Source organism: Scylla paramamosain, chromosome 1 (genome assembly GCF_035594125.1).
Source record: "Scylla paramamosain isolate STU-SP2022 chromosome 1, ASM3559412v1, whole genome shotgun sequence".
Lineage (NCBI taxonomy): Eukaryota > Metazoa > Arthropoda > Malacostraca > Decapoda > Portunidae > Scylla > Scylla paramamosain.
Genome location: NC_087151.1, coordinates 7,120,001 through 7,126,556, shown reverse-complemented (window position 1 = coordinate 7,126,556; position 6,556 = coordinate 7,120,001).

Genomic DNA, 6,556 nt, shown 5'->3' with positions numbered 1-6,556 from the left:
CAATAACTTACATTTCATTTCGTGTTCTGTGACCTTATTCGTTTTCTTGCATTTCGTCTCCCTCTTCCGCGTGGGGTGCCGGTGGTCCCTTGCATAGCATCTCCTGTCATCCTTATTACAGTCAGATCAGGTGTAATAACGGAGCTACGGTGACTTCCTTGATGCTGTAGTGGTGATGGTGGTGGTGACAAATGAGGGTTTTAGGGAGGGTGAGTGATGGCCTGCGTGACAATGGCCATGAGTAGCGAGTTTGTGCCCCTGACGAGGAGCCTCCGTCACCCTCCATCCGCACCTCAGCCACCAGTGACGGTCGCAGCAATCTTGGGGTCTTGCTCTGATTGCTGCTCACCGTCACTCTACATGTGGAAATGATGGTGTGATAATGGAAACACTAGTAGTAGTAGTAGTAGTAGTAGTAGTAGTAGTGGTAGTATGGACAAGCAGTAATGCAGGATATAAATGGTAAGAAAGAAAAGGAAGAAACGGATGGCTCACATGAAATCCTTCCCTCTCTGCTACCATCTGCATCATCACCACCACATCACAGGCACAATGACTGCCCTCCACACACACACTTGGTGACGCTATGGTCTTGCTTGGCAGGGATGGCGTGCCTGGGGACGCTCGCGCACCTACATGCACGGGACAGAAATTCTCCGCAGATTAGCGTGACTGGTTGACTAAGTGCACCAGGCTAATGATATTCTGTGCCAGTCGCCCGCTGCTTCCGTGGATGAAGTCTCGAATCGCAGGAAAAGTCAAGACAATCATTGTTAAAAGCATGGCGGACTTTCTTCATTTGTCACGAACCTGTAGGGGAGTGACCTGTTTCATGTATTATTATTATTATTATTATTATTATTATTATTATTATTATTATTATTATTATTATTATCATTATCATTATTATTATTATCATTATTACAATTGTTTTTTTTATCATTACTACTGTTATTATTTCTTCTTCTTCTTCTTCTTCTTCTTCTTCTTCTACCACCACCACTTTAATTGATATAATAATTAATACCATCATCATTCTCTGTCATTCCCTTTCCTTGCATGTTCGTCACGGGAGAAGAAGGTTCTCTTTACTCGTTTAAGAGCAATGACCGCGATTCTGTCCCTCGACTCAAGGGATTTGCCACTCTGGCGGCGGACAACCAGCGCATGATGTGATTTCCTCCCAGCGCAGGGGAAGCAGGCGCGATTCTTTCTAGTTCATTGTCCGTCCTCTGCTGACTGCCGGGACGGACGTGTGAGTGGTCACGGCGCCTACCAGCTGGGTTTGGCGAGGCACACCCGTCACAATTATGCGCGAACTGGGAGCTGCGTAGAGGACGAATGCGAGGATCTTCCGTGGGTGTGGTGGATGGCTGGGGAGAGGATGTATGGGTACAATGTGTTGAGGAAAAGAGAAAAGGAATACGAAAGGAAGGAATGAGTACTTTATTATTTACTTTCTCTTGTTGTTGTTGTTGTTGTTGTTGTTGTTGTTGTTGTTCTCTTTCTCATTTTCAAGCCGTGTGCTGATGTTTGTCTCTAAGTTTGCACTGCGTTATAAAGGGAGAGAGAGAGAGAGAGAGAGAGAGAGAGAGAGAGAGAGAGAGAGAGAGAGAGAGAGAGAGAGAGAGAGAGAGAGAGAGAGAGAGAGAAAGGAAAATGCTATAAAACATATACTACTTTTCCCCCGACGCTGTTCGACACTGGCAAGATTGCATGGGAACGTTAACACCACAAGTTTAGGAAATGTTAATAAACGCTCCACAGTTCTGAGAAGTCTGTCACTTTCAACTGGACGGACCAGGTGCACACACACACACACACACACACACACACGTTCGCGCGCAATTGAGGTCTGCGTGTGTGTCCAATTCTATTCCGCACCAGCCTTGCCCTCGCAGTTCTAAACCCATAATCGTTTCAGGGCCGCAGAACGTTGCAGCACAGAACCCACACCCGCCCCGCACCCTCATGATCTCCCCACGCCCTACCACCGCAGTAAAATCTTTAGGAAGTTAGTTGTCCCCGCATGCTTTTATATTTATTGTAGTAGTAGTAGTAGTAGTAGTAGTAGTGTTGTAGTAGTAGTAGTAGTAGTAGTAATAGTAGTAGTAGTAGTAGTAGTAGTAGCAGTAGTAGTAGTAGCAGTAGTATTTGTAGCTTTGTGTGTGTGTGTGTGTGTGTGTGTGTGTGTGTGTGCTTGGGGTGGGGGATTGCGGCGACCGGTGCGGCTGTGATGGTGTAATGTTGTGGTGGCGAGGCGTTTGTTGAGCTGTGATTCATCCACCACTTTGTTGAGAGAGAGAGAGAGAGAGAGAGAGAGAGAGAGAGAGAGAGAGAGAGAGAGAGAGAGAGAGAGAGAGAGAGAGAGAGAGAGAGTTTGCAAAAGAGGCAGCTCTGCGTGGCGGCACTGAGCATAGCCGGCATAGGCAGTGCAAATGTCCTGAAGGAGAGCTGGGTCTTGATATGTAATTTATGATCAAGCTCTGACGTCATTACATTGATGAAATATTTGTTTGTAATTAATGATATACTGCCGCACTCAAAAGATGTTACTCATGTTCTTAGTCTGGTTGTTGTGAAAGTATGAGGGGAGGAGAGGAGCAGGGAGTAGTGAGGCAGTAGAAGTGAGGTGTAGTGTTGCAACAGGTAACCCTCAGGGTGGATTACTCAGGCCTCCAAATGTGTGTGCCACGTACCAGCTTCAGCGTTGTCTGTTACCTGATATCTGCCGTTAGGGAGTGCAGAAGACTTAGCAGCGTAGTGGAGAGCTGGCGGATTCCACGCCGCCCATCCACCTTCATCCAAATGCTTGAGGATCCTTCCGCTAGTCATCCTCGCATGCGTGTCCTGCCCCGCCTTGAAGTGGCGCGTGGCTGGTGGAGAAGATGAAAAAAATATACTGTTTAGTATTAGGAAACTATGTAATGATCGTCATAGAGTAAGTAGTGTCAACAGGATGAGGATGCCTGTTTGATGAACAAAGCGACGGGAGCGACGGGAGGCTGTGCGATGTACTGCAGTGCTGCATAGGAGAGTGTTATTAATTGTAGTCCCAAGTGAACCTTTACTGTTTGCTCTCCTCTATAAGGCCTGAATCGGTAATTGATACAAAGAAAATCCTTGTGACGGGGCTTCTGTTTCAGCTTCACAATAGAGAATGTGAACGAGCTTTTTCTGAAGGTGGCCGAGGCACCGGCTGTCAGAAACGATGAGTTCATCGTCAACAAGTCTCACCATTCCTGCCAATTCACTGTGCGGTGTTTACCCAGTTAGGAGACCTTCAGCTTGAAGGCAGCGTCCTCGCGTTGCGGTGCCGTGGTGCAGGCGCCTCTCAGGCTTGTCTCCAGGACTCCTGGGGTTTGCGTAGAAAGTGTAGACGATGACAAGGTTTAATCTCATGCTTATGCTTACCAGAGTCTTGCACCTGAAACTCGGACCTAGTAGGCACATTCATCCAATAAGCTGTCTTTAGTTTCTTAATATCTTATTAGTAGTTTCTGCCATACCACTGAACACACCTCGAAATATGATTTTCATCCTCGCTCAGAAAGCTTCAGTTATGATTGACATTGGTAAGAAGACAGGCGTGGTGCAAGGCTTGCCTGTGCGCTCGCTCACAAGTTGACGCTAAAGAGGAATTGTTTACCTTTCATGCATCGCCGCACACATGCACACACAAACGTATGACTTAGATAGACTGAGTGGATAACCGCGACATGACCTCATCCCTCTGATGCCCTTCCCCCTGTCTGCCCCGCACCTGCATCACGTCTTCCACTATTAGAATCGTCTTCTTCTTCTTCTTCTTCTTCTTCTTCTTCTTCTTCTTCTTCTTCTTCTTCCTCTGATCTTACATCAAGACCATTCGTACTCATTTGGTGTCGTTAAAGAAAGGAGCAAATTAGAGGTAATGGCGTGTAAAGCATGATCAGGATGGGAAGGGATGATAATAGATACAACGTTATTGTGATGTGTGTAATTCTGAACTGCAACACTGTCTCCCTTTTTTTTTTTTTATGTAGGAAGGACACTGGCCAAGGGCAACAAAAATCTAATAAAAAAAAATGCCCACTGAAATGCCAGTCCCATAAAAGGGTCAAAGCAGTAGTCAAAAATTGATGAATAAGTGTCTTGAAACCTCCCTCTTGAAGGAATTCAAGTCATAGGAAGGTGGAAATACAGAAGCAGGCAGGGAGTTCCAGAGTTTACCAGAGAAAGGGATGAATGATTGAGAATACTGGTTAACTCTTGCGTTAGAGAGGTAGACAGAATAGGGATGAGAGAAAGATGAAAGTTTTGTGCAGCGAGGCCGCGGGAGGAGAGAAGGCATGCAGTTAGCAAGATCAGGAGAGCAGTTAGCATGAAAATAGCGGTAGAAGACAGCTAGAGATGCAACATGGCGGCGGTGAGAGAGAGGCTGAAGACAGTCAGTTAGAGGAGAGGAGTTGATGAGACGAAAAGCTTTTGATTCCATCCTGTCTAGAAGAGCAGTATGAGTGGAATCCCCCCAGACATGTGAAGCATACTCCATACATGGACGGATAAGGCCCTTGTACAGAGTTAGCAGCTGGGGGGGTGGGTGAGAAAAACTGGCGGAGACGTCTCAGAACGCCTAACTTCATAGAACGCCAAACTTCTTTACATCACCATGCTCTCTGAAAATAAAAAAAAAAGGAAAATAAATGATCATAAACAAATGATAAAGTAAAATAAAATGAAAATGAATAGAAATAGAGTGAAAACGAAATATAATGAAATAAAACAAATATAAAATATAAATAACATCAATAAAAAAATAGAGTAAATTAAAAATGAAAACTAGGAAACTCAGAAGAAAAAAAGTAACATACATTCATAAATAGTGAAGATCTCGATATTTACTTGCTTACTATTCTTTAAAGAAGCAGAAAATTGTGACTTAAGAAATATATAAGCCTTTTTTGATAAGCATTAGATTTGACTATACTGACACACACACACACATACACACACACACACACACACCAAGTAGAAGGAAATGCATATTTTTCTAGATAATGTGTTGAAGTGAGATGTGAGTGATTGGGAGGAGGAGGAGGAGGAGGAGGAGGAGGAGGAGGAGGAGGAGCGAAAAAAAGAAAAAAAAAACTGCGGAGAAAAAATGATGAAAATCTCAAAACAAAAAGAAGGAAGGAAAAGATAAAGAAAAGGGATAAATGCAAATCAGAGTTTGAAATTGACGTAAAGTTTTAGACGATGACACTCAAGGAAAAAAATAAAAAAAAGTTAGTCGTACACGAGAGAGAGAGAGAGAGAGAGAGAGAGAGAGAGAGAGAGAGAGAGAGAGAGAGAGAGAGAGAGAGAGAGAGAATAACAGTGAAGAGAGGAAATAAAGGCAGGGGAGAGTAGGGAGCTCAGGATGATAGATTATGAAACGAATTTGGACCATTTTCTGTGGTTGAGAGTCGTGGAAAACGGGAGGAGGCCAGGTAGCGGCTGCATACACACACACACACACACACACACACACTTCACTGGCACCACCCCCAGTAAAGGTTTCAAGTAACCCCAGTCCCATCAAAGCCAACAATTGTCGCGTTACATGGTGTCCTCAGAAGTAATGGCAGAGGTTTTTCCCTGCGAGTCACTAAGCCATTGGTCACCTCCTCTCGCCTTCCCACCGTCGCCTGTCTTCTCTTCCTCCGGCTCAAATCCTCCCTCCCCTCTTTTTCTTCGTAAGCAATTCAGTGTGGAAAGAAACTGCCGCGTAGGGGTGCTGTATTAAGGACTTCGCACCGGATACATGCATGTGTGGGACGGGACGCCTTCCATCTCCTTCATCGCCCTCGTCACTGGCAGTCGTCACCGTTCAGTCTTAATGGAACGCTGCGTATGGAACACTGAGCAGGGAATGAATGGTTGTGAATGGTACTGAACAATGTATCTCGTGTACCTTAGTATTATTTCTACACCAGTTGGGTTTTACTGTGTTGTAGCTACTCTTGTGTGTCGTGTCGGTTTTACTTCACCGTAGCGGTTCTCCTGGACGCACCGCAAGGGTTCTCGTGGGCTGCTGTAGAGGTGCTGGTTCTCGTACACCGCATTGGTTCTGAAGCATTGTCGTGGTTCTTAGCTTTGCGCTGCTCGTCACTACCTCACTTTCGCTCTCCTCCTCCTCCTCCCCCTCCTCCTCCTCCTCCTCCTCTTTCTTCTCTGCCTTACTGTAAGTGTGGCTTATCGAAGACAGCTTCTAACAGATCAACTGGTACACTTAGGTTTGCTCTTCTTTTGTGTTCCCGTGTGTTCCTCCTTCTCCTCCTCTCCTTCCTTCTCTCCCCTCTTCTCCTCTCCTCTCTTCTCTTCTTTCTTATACCATTCTTTCCTTTCCTTTTCTTTCCTTCCCTTTCCTTTCCTTTCCTTTCCTTTGCTTTCCTTTCCTCTCCTCTCTCTCCCGTCCTCCTCCGTCTTCAAAACGCATCACGTGTCACCTCGCGTACAGCTCTCTCCATGAAAACAAGGCGGGGAATGAGAGGCCATGAAGCAGACTAAGCAGGCAAGCACAGGGAGGCGGCCG